This window comes from Tenrec ecaudatus, chromosome 11 (assembly GCF_050624435.1).
Source record: "Tenrec ecaudatus isolate mTenEca1 chromosome 11, mTenEca1.hap1, whole genome shotgun sequence".
Lineage (NCBI taxonomy): Eukaryota > Metazoa > Chordata > Mammalia > Afrosoricida > Tenrecidae > Tenrec > Tenrec ecaudatus.
Window position 1 is genome coordinate 52,450,235 of NC_134540.1, and position 13,615 is coordinate 52,463,849.

Sequence of the window (13,615 nt, forward strand, 5' to 3'; positions counted from 1 at the left end):
CGGCTTGCTTCTGTTTTTGCCTTATGCACACACAATCAAAAGTGACTGACTCCAGTGCGTTCAGTGTTATAGGCTGTGCTGTGCTGCAAGTGTATACCGCTGAAATACAAGAGAACGTGGGCAGCTCAATGCTCGCTTGAAAGGCAAACGGACTGATCAAATCCATCCTCTCCGTAGCATGAAGGCAAGGAATTCTTGCATAACAGGCATTATTTCTCCATAATACTAAGGCTCTGTTTTCTTGCTTCTCTTTAAGCTTATGCTTTTGGAGTTTTGGACTTCATAACTGGATGTAAATTCCCAACAATCACCCAATGTTCTAAATACTAAATAGTTCCCGTAACTCTCAACTGTGTATATGTACAGAACATTTAAATATAAGGCTTTAAAATCTTTAAGAAACATCTGATATTACTTTGTGTTTTAATTTTAATAATTTATATACCTTAGGAAAATTGCTTGCAAGCATGAATTCATTCTGACTTTTTCTATATTTAATTTCATGCAAATTATATACATTTTATAGAAATCAAACATAATCCCATTTCATTTTTTGAAAGAATTATTAGATCATCACTATCAAAAGAACCTGTGATTTTGCTAGCATGGCGGGGAAAATGAGTGTGATAGATAAAGAATTCTGTATATCTTGGTATTATGACGTATCCGAACATTGCCATCTTATTAACAGGCACCCAGACATGTGCAACAATAATTAAATTTAATCATTTATTGAACTTAATCACTTTGATATTTTGTTGCCCTCCAGTGATAGAAAAACTTTTATGCATTTTATCTTTATGAAGATGTGTATGTCCAGGTCAATGGAAACATTTTATTAATTTTTTGACTTGACAACAACTTTTAAAAAATATTTAGATAGGTAATATATTATCTCCATTTGTACTGTTGCCTCTGCCTTTAAAATGCGAGAGAAGCTCTTCCCACCCTCAGCCACACAGATCTTTCCTGAGTGATGTATCAAATCCAGACCTGTAAAGGTAATTTTTAAAAGAGAACTTTCACAAACAAATCACATCCTGGCTGGGAAGTTTACATAATTTACATTTCTGGAGACTCAGATTTGCGGTCTTCCCACCCAGCAATCCCTACTGACACGAAGGCACTGTGACGGGAAGTACTACGGACATCAAGATGGATGGCCTCAGTGTTTATCCTAGGACCTACGTTTACTCCCTTTGTGGTGTTAGTCAAAGAATTAACAGTCAACCTAGAGGTGAGCAAATGGCTTTATGTACACGTGGCTTTATGTACATGAAGTGTTCTGTAGTTCCCATTCTTAACAAGGTTGTTGTCCATAGTTTGTATGATCCACCCAGTCAAATGCTTTGGCATAGTTCATAAAGCATTAGTAAAATTGACAAAGTTTGAAAAAACATTATTCGGCTAATGGTGATTTCATTTGTTTTAAATATATATTTATGGCTTTCGAAACATTTTTAAAATGTTGTGAAGGACAGGGTTGGTTCTTCCATCTCAAAAGCTTGATGACCCGTGGTGTAGACCATCAGCGTTCTCACCTACTCAGTGGGGATGAACATCTAGTGTTTGGGATATTAATAAGATGACATGAAAAACACATACAACATAATAAAATGCTGGATCTTAGGAGCTAGATTAATATTCCACTCTCAGAAGCCATTTGTGGCAAACACTCTGTGTCCTTGTTATTTGACAGTTATTTTCTGGATGATCGTCTTGGAGGTCTGAGTCAAAGTAGTAAAATATATAAAGTATAAAAATATTTCAAAAATTCAAAACTGTACATTTATCCATCAAATTATCTCCCCTATAGATTATTTTGAAGCAAATTTTGAACACCATATTATAAAATTAATGACCGTTCTCTCTCCTCCCATATCAGGGAGTCTTTATACTACATGGGAGCTAACCTTGAATGGTTATTTGAGAACATTTCATTGGACTCAAGCAGAACCTGTACATGGATCAAGAGGCAGATGTGCGAACAGAACCAGGGAATACTGCATGGCTTAAAATCAGAAAAGGCGAGTGTCAGGCTTGTATCATCTCATTGTACTTATTGCAGCCTTCTTTTTTTTTAAAACAATTTATTGGGGCTCATACAACTCTTATCAAAATCCATACATATGCAGCCTTCTGTATAAATCAAGACTCAATGCAAAGAAGGTCAAAATCCTCGCGACTGGACTAACATGGTGACAAGGTGAAAATGGTCAAGGATTTTGCCTTACTCGGCTCCACAAGGAATGCTCACGGGGACAGCAATCCCCAGCTGTGTTTCTTTCACCAAGTCCCTACTTCCCAACTTTGGTTCCTTCCTCTTGTTCTTTTCTCGCAGCTGCCTCTTAATCCATGTGCAAATTCCTCAAGAGCACAATGAGTGTTCTGGAATTCCCATTCTTAAGTCTGTTATGATCCACACAGTCAAATGCTTTGGCATCGTCCATAGACCCTGGGGAAAATCTTCCTGGTATTCTCTGCTGTGAGCTAAGGTCCATCAGACATCAGCAATGATATCCTTGTTCCTCTCCTGAGTCTGCCCTGAAACTCTAGCAGCTGCCAGATGTCCGCTGCAATGTTGGATTATCTTCAGCTCAATTTTACTTGCGTGTGATATCAAGGATACTGTTCTATAACTTAAACATTCTGTTGGGGCACCTTTTTTTGGAATGGGTACATATATGGATCTTTTTGCGTCAATGGGCCAAGTAGCTGTCTTGCAAATTTCCTGACAGAGATGAGTGAGTACTTCCTGCGCTCCATCAAAATGTATTTCAGTGGGCTTTCCATCACTTCCTGGAGCTGTGATTTTGGCTAATGCTTTCAGGGCAGCTTGGACTTCTTTTAGTCCCACGGTTCTTGCTCATGCGCTACCTCCTGACATGGTGAAATGTCGACCAATCCTTTTTGCTACCGTGATTCAGTGTATTCTTTCTTTCTTCTTGTGATGCTCCTGAATTATTCAATATTTTGCCCTTAGAATCTTTCAATATTGAAACTCACAGCTTGAATTTGAGGCTTGAATTTTTTTATTGATCTCTTTCAGTTTAAGATACGCTGAGTGTGTTCTTCACTTTTGGGTTTCTAAGTCTAGACATTTAAAAGTTTCATTATAATATTTGGCTTTGTCTTCTCAAGCTGCCCTTTGAAATGTTCTACTCAGCTCTTGGACTTCATCATTTCTTCCATTTGCTCTTGCTAGTCTATGATTATGAGAAAGTTTCAGAGTCTTTTCTGGAATACTCTTTTATCTTTTATTTTCTTTCTTTCCTGTCTTTTTAATGACCTTCTGCTTTCATCACAGATGATATTCTTGATTTCCTCCGAGAGTTCATGATGTCTCCTCTCATTAGTGTTCAATACATCAAATTGGATCTTGTGATGTCTTAAAATTGAGGTGGGAGAGGCTCAAGATTGTATTTTGGCTCTTGTGAACTTGTTCTGATTTTCTTCAGCTTGATGCTGAACTTAATTATGAGTAATTGATGGTCTTATGCACAATCATCCCCACTCTACTTTTAGCTGCTGATATTAAGCTTCTCCAATGTCTCTTCCCAGAGATGTAATCAATTTATTACTGTATATCTCATCTGGAGAAATCCATGTGTATAGTCCATGTGTTCAAGAAGACCTTTACTCTGTATGTCATTGGTCTTGCAAAATTCGATTTCCAACTTTATTTCTATCACCAAGTCCATACTCTCCAGCTCCTGTTCCTTCCTCTTTGTTTCCAACTTTTGCATTGCAATTGCTAACAATTATCAATTCATCTTTACTGCGTATTTCATCAACTTCTGACCGAAGATTTGGTATAATTCTTCCATTTCTTCATCTCTAGCTTTTATGGTTGATGCTTAAATTTGATTGGATTTTTGTATTGATTGGATTTTCTTGGAGGCGAATAGATATAATCCTGTCACAGGCAGTGTGTCCTATTGGCCCCTGTAGGATGTAGTAAAACTGCCTCCTAAAGTTTCCAAGGCGGGAGAGTGGGGTGCGGCAGGGTGCAGCTAAGCAGCTCGAGAGAGCAGTGGCGCGGGGTTCCGGGCGGCCGAGACTGGTCGGGCACTCAGTTCGTCTCCCCATTTCTGCCCCAGCCATGGCTGTGCGCTACCCTATGGCCGTGGGCCTCGACAAGGGCCACAAGGTGACCAAGAACGTGAGCAAGCCGAGGCACAGCCGCCGCCGCGGGCGCCTCACCAAGCACACCAAGTTCGTGCGGGACATAATCCGGGAGGTGTGCGGCTTCGCACCCTACGAGCGAAGGGCCATGGAGCTGCTCAAGGTCTCCAAGGACAAGCGGGCACTGAAGTTCATCAAGAAGCGGGTGGGCACACATATCCGGGCCAAGAGGAAGAGAGAGGAGCTGAGCAACGTGCTGGCCGCCATGAGGAAGGCCGCTGCCAAGAAGGACTGAGTGCCGTGCCCCCCTCTCCCCACCCCCAAAATAATAAAGTCTTTCCAGAAAAAAAAAAAAAGTTTCCAAGGCGGTAATCATTATGAAAGTAGACTGTGATATTTTCCCCCCATAGAATGGTGGGTGTTTGAAACGCCAACCTTGTGGTTAGCAACTGAGTGCCTAACCATTGTGCTTCCAGGGCTACTTATGTATGAGCACATTGTACCAAACCCAACCCAACCCAGTGCTAGAGGACAGGTTCGGACACTCCCAGCAACTATACAGGACCTACCAGACGGGCTCCTTCGGTTCCTTCAGACTAAATCTTTCCTGCAGCAGGTAGCTCCTGCTTCTCACTCGGAGCAATGTGGCATTTGAGAGGCCATCTTTGCCATCAGCAGCCCTACCTCTGGCACACTGGGCCATCGGGGCTCTTGATGGCATTCTTACTCAGTCGGCCACACTCCACCTGGAGAGAATGGAGGGGAAACGGAAGTAGCAGCCAGGCGAGAAGACTCAGTGGAGGCAGCTGATCAGACTGGAGCACAGGTTTACAGCAGGTCAGTGTGGACAGCAAGAGTATGCTATACATTTCACACATGGGAAAGTGGTTTTTGAGAGTCGTCAAGTTGGTAGGTGGAGTCGTCTGTATGCAACTTGCTGAAGGCTTTAGGAGACTGATGAAAGGTCACAGAGAAACTTAGGAATAAAAACTATTTTGGTGGGATTTGTTTCTGTAAATTGGACAACTGGAACAAATAAAGTTGGTGTACATAAACATATCTTTTCACCACAAATAATTGCCATAGCATGCATTTAATCTGAATGTGCACCCAAGTTTTAGACTCTAAGGACCCTAAAAAAATTACTCTGCAGGTGCCAGAACATGTCAGGTAAGATGAATATGCAGACATTACATCTCATAGGAACAGCACATGTCAAATGGTACTGTACTAGGTGCAGAGATGGGAGGGAAGATTCCTTAAATGGAGCAGACAATGGGAAAGTTACAACTCCAAAAGAGACACTCCCCTGTGTAGCCTAGCAACTGATTTTCCCTAGGTTTGACCTTGTCTAAAGGCGGTAAATGAGGGTAGGTACCAGGTATAGCTGATGTGTGTTTTGGTTGTCATAGTGGTATTGGTTTCTGGTTGTCCTGACTCACTTGAGATGGCTCCTAGACAGTGCATGAAACTGTTCTCAATGAGTCCTCTCAATGGGGAGAGACTGGTGCTAGTTTATGAAGTTGTAGTGTTGTTTGGGTATAATTTCAAAACACCAAATGAGAAGACAATAGGAATTCTATAATCTAGCCTAAGCCATAGTGATTCAGAGTTTTAATATTTCCCAAGTAAGAATCATGAATCATCTCTGAGTAAGAGTGTTCCATGTTCTGTAATAGGAATAAGCTTATGGTTGAGGACTAGAAAGAAGAGCAGGCTAACTAGAGGTGCTAGACCAGGTTGAGTAGAGAAACAAATTCATTGACACTCATATATGTGTAAGAGAGAGCTTTATATCAATGAGTAATTGTATATTAAGACAACATCCCAGCCCAGTCCAGATCAAGTCATTAAGTCCAACATTAGCCCATATGTCTGATACTAGTCTATAAATTCGACTTCAGACTCATGCAATGCATGCAAGGATGCTGAATGCAGGAAGATCACAGGCTGGTGGGTGGACAGTCTTGTGCATCCAGTGGTTGTGAAAACATCTCCAGGCCATCAGTGTGGCTCCATTTGGCTTGTCAACAGGAACAGGAAAGTAGAGAGAGATTGGGTTCTGCCTCCAGGGAGGTAGAGAGGAAGTTCCCAGAATCCTCATAAGAAGGCCATGCTCCCAAGGAGGGTTCACCAGGCTGTGACCTGATTGACAGGCTAGGCTCCATCCCTTCATTCTCTTATCAAGTTGACATGAAATTGTGTAACTACCACACTAGAGTATTAGGAGAAGAGGGATGGGTGGGGTGATAGATTTTGAAGAGTAAGGATGGATTATGTAAGGCTTTGTGAAATATGGAAAGGACTTTGGAGCTTATGCTTAGCAGAAAATTAAAATGCTCCTCTCTCTTTGCCATGTGGAACTGATGAATTGGTGACAGTGGAGGCAAGGGTACTGGCTGCATTGAACTGGCTGTTGCATTTGTTCAAGAACAAGAAGAGATGGTTTAGAGTCATAGCAATGCATTGGTAATAAATGGTTGTATTTGTAATGTATTTTGGAGATGATATTGATGGGCTTCAATGTATATTTAACTTAGGGTGTGAAGAAGAAGGAATCGAGGTGGTGTAAAGATCCCAACATTTCAACAGCTAACTGGGTGGAAGATGCCATCCAGGAGACAATAGTTCAGAGTACCTCTTCCTCCTACAACTAGGGTTGAAGATCCAGGATCCTGGGCAAATGATGGGGCAATTAGGAACATAATTAATTCTCTTCCTCAATATGAAAGCAGAGTGTAATTTCTCCATTATATTTGCTTTTTGGAGAGAAAAAACAAAAGGCCGACTATTGGGATCACTGGATTGTTGTTATTGTTGTTAGATGCCATTGAGCTTATTCCTACCAATACCAACCCTGTGCCCAACAAAAGGAAACACTGCCCAGTCCTGTGCCAACCTTAATTTTTTTCCATACCTGGGTCCATTATTGCAGCCACTGTATCAATCCATCTCGTGAAGCGCCTTCCTCTTTTCCACTGCCCCTCCACTTGACTGAGCATGATGTCCTTCTCCAGGGACTGGTCTGACAACATGTCCAAAGTATGGAAGAAAGTCTTGCCATCTTTGCCTCCAAGGAGCCTTACTTCTTCCAATATGTTTTGATTTGTCTTTTTATCAGTCCATGGTACTTCTCCAGCACCACAAATAAAATACATAGATTCTTCTTTGGTCTTCTTATTCAATGTCCAACTTCCACATGCATAGGAGGCAATTGAAAATACCATGGCTTGGGTCAGACAAGTGGTGGACCATTGGATTACTTCTACCATAACTATGTGGCAAATGTTGTATATTTAGACCTCAGCAAGATAGATGACATAATCATCTCTGACAGTCTAACAGAGAGAAAGATATGGAACAGATCATAATGGGATTTTGAATTTATTGAGGAAATTTATTCCAAATGGCAATGGTTTAACCACAGCGTGGATGGATGCTACTTGCAGCCATAGAAACTTGTCCTTCAAGTTACATTTAAAAAATGAATTTGCTAATTAAACACATGAATGGCACAAACTGCAAAAGGACGCAGATACATAAAAAGAATCAGGATATAATGATTGCCATTTAACTCAAGATTAATTTAATAGAGATTCATGTAAGGTCTCGTACAGGGATTTCAAACGAGCAGCTGAATAAATGAAAGTGTAGAGAGTCTAGTGGGCAGATACATTTATAAAAGGACACAAAGCTTTTAACATTTAGAGAGATCAATATCAATCTGCAGTGTGATGTGAGTGTTAAAGAAATTAATACAATCCTAGATAGTATCTATGATATATTATCAGAACTGAATACTGGTCAGACTCACGTGATCTCTTTGAAGCCACCATGTAAGTCTCTTGGAAAACAGAAATAAGGGAGTTTGACCATGAAACTAAGAGACAAAAGGTCATGTATAGGAAATGAAAACTCTATATTTTATTAATTCAATAAACATATATGTGTGACTAATACGTGGGAGGTATTGTCATAGACAATGAGGTTTCCCAACCCAAATCCACACTGGCACTGAATTGATCCTGACTCATAGTGACTCTATAGGAGAGATTGTCAATCTAGGAGACTAGACATCCTCATCTTTAAAGCAAATGCTCAATGTAGAAAGGAAGAAAATTCCAAAAATTGTGATAGCTAACAACTGTGATATAGAATACATTCTGAATGACCAAAAGAAGTTAAAGTGGTTAGCAGTTTAGAGAAACCTACTTTTTCTTTATATAAGTATATAAATATAGGGGTTGGTGTAGATGTAGATATACAGGTATAACCTTTCTTTATAATTTATCTTTATATGTATCTGATTATGAATAGAATTATCATGATTAATAAAATATGAGTAATTATGATTATATATATAATTAGGATGATTAAGAAATTACCAGAGATTGAATTTATTTGATTATTTTTTAATTCATCGATTTTTAAGCCACTTTATATGCACATTCTAGAAAATTTGAAAAAGCAAAGTATAAAAGAAAGAAGTATTATCCACAGTCTAATAACTTTAGTGATAATCATTATCTCTCCTGCTTCCTCTGGGTATCAGAGTATCTTCTATTTCTGAACACACGCGCAAGCACACAGACACACCACTAACCCCATGTATAGTTTAAATAGCTTTTGCAATACTGCTTATGTCTCTTTTAAATTACCCTTAAAAATGATGAGTAATCTTATGACATTGAGGTTCTTTGTGAGTGTCTTTCAGTGACAGGCTAATTCTTTATTTGTTTGGATATTCCATAGCTTTCTATGACATGGCTCGGAAGGTGGAGCTGAATGGTACTCCTTATTCCATTCTTGTCATGAACGGCTTTGGGGTGAGTATCTTTGTGCTGTCTGTGGCCTCATTTCTGATCATTAATTTGGGACAATTAGTGTTTAAAAAGCTATGGAAAAATTTAAGACTTTGAACGGATATTGTAAAATTAATTCCAGAAAGGTAAAAAACATTTACATGCCTATTAGCATAAGATTGTCAATCCTATCTCATTCTTCACCAATACATTATTATTTTTAACCCTTTATTAATTTCATGGGCAAAAATTAGTATTGCATTTTAATCTATTTTCTGAGATGGCTAATTAGGCTGAACATGCATTTTGCATGCTTATTAATTACTTGTCTTTCACATAAATTGTCTTCTCGTATGCTTTACTCAACCTTCCAATTATATTGCCAAGTTTTCCTTTTATTGATTTAAACATGCTTTCTAGCCACTAAAAATAGTAATTTAAAAAATTGATTATACTTTTGCAAGTAATTTGTCCTCATTTTTGTCCTTTAGTTATTTAACTATTTCACATAACAAAAATACAGATAAATTTGATTATACAAAATTAAACATTCTTCAGATTATAAATATACAGATAAAATGCACCAATCTAGGAAATGTCTTCATCAAATATTCCCAATACAGTATTAACATGCTTAATATATAAAAAACCCAAGTTCACTAAAAACATCTTAAAAATGGAAATGAGTAAAAAAGAACAAAAAACCCACAAAAATTCAAGAAAAAGTTCAACTTCACTAGCAATAAATTAAACAAATAAATAAACATATTAAAAAATTAATTTAAATATATGTGAATGAATATCATGCTATACTAGCAAATACCACATAAGTTAAAATAATCTTATGAGGCAATTCATACATATGTAAACTACTGGAAGTCAATTTGGTAATATTCTCCATATTACAAATGTTAAAATATTCATATTTTCCCCCCCAGGAAGTCCACTTTGGAAAATTCTATTGAGCCTCTATTAAAAATTTAGTCAAAGTTACTTGAACGGGTGAGTTTATTGTATCACTATTTTGAAAACTGGAAGGAATATAAATCCACAATATCAGAAACAAAACAAATTACTTTCTATTCAGAAAGTATGTTATTCTATCAGTGAAATAAGAAGATGCAAATTTATATACCTATACAGTGAGTAAAAGTGAATATTTTATTAGAGAATAGACACATTGTTTTCTCTTTAAACATGCCTGGATTTGTAATATTTCTCATAAAATGTGCCTAGTGATTCTTATGATTGATCTGAATATTAGAAGTTCTAATAAGACTTTGTTCTAATAACCCGGCATTCCGTGATGCTCACCTTCCCAACACAATTGCTGAAGACAAATGGGTGCATAAGCACATGTGGTGAAGAAAGCTGACAGTGCCCGACTATCAAAAGATATAGCATCTGGAGTTTTAAAGACTTGAAGATAAACAAGCAGCCACCTAGCTAGGATGCAACAAAGTCCACATGGAAGGAGCACACCAACCGGTATGATCATGAGGTGTCAATGGGATCAGGTATCAGGCATCAAAGACCCAGAACAAAAAATATTATCGTTGTGAATGAGGGGTGGTGCGGAGTGGAAATCCAAAGCCCATCTGTAAACAACTGGACATTCCCTTACAGAAGGGTCACAAGGAAGAGACGAGCCAGTGGGGGTGTAGTATAGCACCAATGAAACATACAACTTTCCTCTTAAACACAGAGGCAATTGAATCTGACTACATAGTTAACCTGTGTGGCCTAGGAGACACCAGTGGCAGGAATATGTTGGAAGACGCTAAAGTGGAGAATTTTAGACTGACCTTGCAATAAGAAGTTAGTTTACCCTGAGCCTTCGGGATGGATTACTCAATAAGCAAGGTAGGCACATGCTTAGGCCATCGGCAAAACAAAGGCACTAATGCCCAAAGCAAAGACCTGTAGATGCCAACCAGGCAGAGCCCAGTGCAAAGAGTGACCTGGTAGGGCACAAAATGATAGAAACACCAGCTCCAGTGTGAGAATGTGCGAGCTAGAAATAAAGTTCATGCAGCATCACTAGGGCCCCTGTATCTATGCCACCATCACAATCCGTCTTCCCACGGTCCTTGCCCATGTAGCTGAAACTTATTGCATTGGGACTCTTGGGAGCACTTTTAGATGATTTTTAATAAACAAGAGGTGGGAGTGGGATGTTAAGTCTAACTCTTGCTACATTCTCCCAATATGCAACTGCATTCGACATGAGCAGTTACTGGGCAAGGATGGAGTATCTTAATCTATTTTAAGAGAACTGTCATATACATCTATGTCTGCTGTTTAAGCATCTCTATCCAGGAGGACCAGAAATGCCCTTTGCTCTTCTACAAACACAGAAGTATGCTCTTGCACGTGACCTGGCAAGCAATCAGTAGCAGACAATGCATAAAAGCAAAGGAGCTCAAATAAGTCAATAATTTATATGAATTCAATTAAATTATTTAAAATAATAATAATTAATAATATTGCAAGTTTTAGAAATTATATTGATAACTTCAAAATATGTTTGGCATACATTTGTACACAATCTAGCATGAAGATAATTTAACACTAACTTGAGTAATTATTTAATATGATTAAAGCATAGCAAACATTAAAAAATTAGTGAGAATATTCATATGTATCTAACATGAGAGTTTTATTTTAAAAGTATCAAGTGATACTTAAAAATTTTTTGTTGTACAGGACATAGTTGTTGATATTGCTCATTTGTTCATTCTTAATTATAGCATCTATTACAAAATACTCATTGAAATTGAAGCATAAGCCACTTAAAGCAAAGCTAGTGAGAGGTGATTTTTATTGTGGGAGATAAACAGAATTTTACAGTGACTGTTGAAACAATTAAGTTTGCTCTAGAATATGTAGAATGTCCTTTTTTGTATAAAATGTGATATATAGTAAAAATCTTATTACCCAATTGACATATGGGTTGTTATAAGAGCTGTAAGAGTCCCCAATAAAATAATTTATATTAAAAAAAATTCTTATTACTCCATGTCCACCAAAAAATTGTATAATCCAATTTATCCCATGCTACTAATATAGCATATACCAATTTGTTTGCACTCAATCACTAATATCAGTTTTTAAAACCCACCATCCTCAAGTCTATTTTGCTTAACAAAACAAATCAAACTCACTGGCATTGAACTGATTCCAGCTCACAGTGATGCTATAGGGCAGGGGGGGAACTGATCCTGTGGACTTTCTCATCTCTCCCCCTCTAAGAGGTTGGTGGTTTCAAACTCCTGACCTTGCTGTTAGCAGCTCCATGTGTAACCATTACTCTGCCAGGGCTCCAAAGAAACCCTACCTGGCAGAGTAGAGCTGCACCAGAGGGTTCTGAGGCTGTAAATATTTGTGGAAGCAGAGAGCCTCATCTTTCTCCCACAGAGCAGTTGGTGGATTTGAACAGGTGACTTTTGGGTTAGCAGACCAAAGCGAACCTATTGTGCCACCAGAGCTCCTACACTAATATAAAAGTCATAATTCCAAAGAAGTTACTTCATGGATAGCTAATACACACACACACAGGCATGTGCAAGCACATACATACAGGCATGTGTATTACTCACATATAACATAACGCGTACATGCTTCAGCAGAGCGGCACCACAGGTTATCAGGGCTTAGGCTCACACATCTTAATGCAGCCCTGGTGTCCCTGGAGGAAGGAAGTGGGGGGCTGGGGGAGCAAATTCTCCACAGCTGTTGTCAGAGAGCATGTGCATAAGAATGCAAACTATTGCTCCCTATGTTCTGGGGAGCGTATAGCACAAATTTACCAACTCCCACCCCCCACCTCTCTTGGCAAAAAAACAACACAAAAAAAACCTCACTGTCATGATTCTTCCTGTTTAATGTGTTCTCAGAAAGTGCTTAAGGTAGCTTGAATTGCATGAGCTATCTCCAGATGTCTCGTAATTCACCGCTTCATAAAACCACGGTATAAAATGCTGGGGGAACTAGTTACTGGGCCTGGGGACTCAGGACAATAATGTTGGGGAACATCAAGTTCAATTGGAATAGTATAAGCCAAAAATATAAGTATATCCATTTTGTTGAGTTATAGAACCCTGGTGGTGTAGTGGTTAAACATTGGGCTGCGATCTGCAGCTACCAGCAGCTCCTCAGGAAAAGACTGGGCTTTCTACTCCCATAAACAGTGTCAGATACCCACAGGGTCACTGAGTCAGTATTGACTCAATGGCAGTAAGAGTTTGTTGAGTAGTGACTGGTCTTAAAAGAAGCCACTTAAAATGCAGGTTTTGGTGTCTTCCTGCCTGGGGCAGTAACACCTAGACATGATTCTCAGACAGGACTAATGGACCACTGGGGCCTCAGCCCCCACCTCTGACTCCATGGTCAGAACTCACAACTGCCTGGCTATCATACTGTCCACTGTGAGAGGGATAGAGTGGGAGAAAAACAAGGAACAAAACTCAAAATGATTGTTTTTAAAGACCAGGATAACTGGTCGATAAGGATTAGTGGGTCCCTCGGAGTGTGGCCGTCAGTCAGCCTTCATGTTTGAAAATGAGCTCTCCCCTGTGGCTGAACTTTCAGCTGAACAAAGGACAGGTCTGTATGGTGAACAGGAACACAGAGAGGTAGACGCACTCCTTAGAAACCCCCGAGGGCAGCGTCTGGCTGGAGGAAAACAT

The 13,615-nt window shown here is 39.1% G+C and overlaps 1 protein-coding gene and 1 pseudogene across 1 annotated transcript in view; one reads left to right on the plus strand and one right to left on the minus strand.

Moving 5' to 3' along the window:
- TACR1 (tachykinin receptor 1) overlaps positions 1–13,615 on the minus strand; it is a 675,223-nt gene that overhangs the window by 335,922 nt on the left and 325,686 nt on the right. The gene's annotated exons all lie outside the window — the stretch shown is intronic.
- LOC142460713 (large ribosomal subunit protein eL36 pseudogene) lies at positions 4,017–4,448 on the plus strand (annotated as a pseudogene).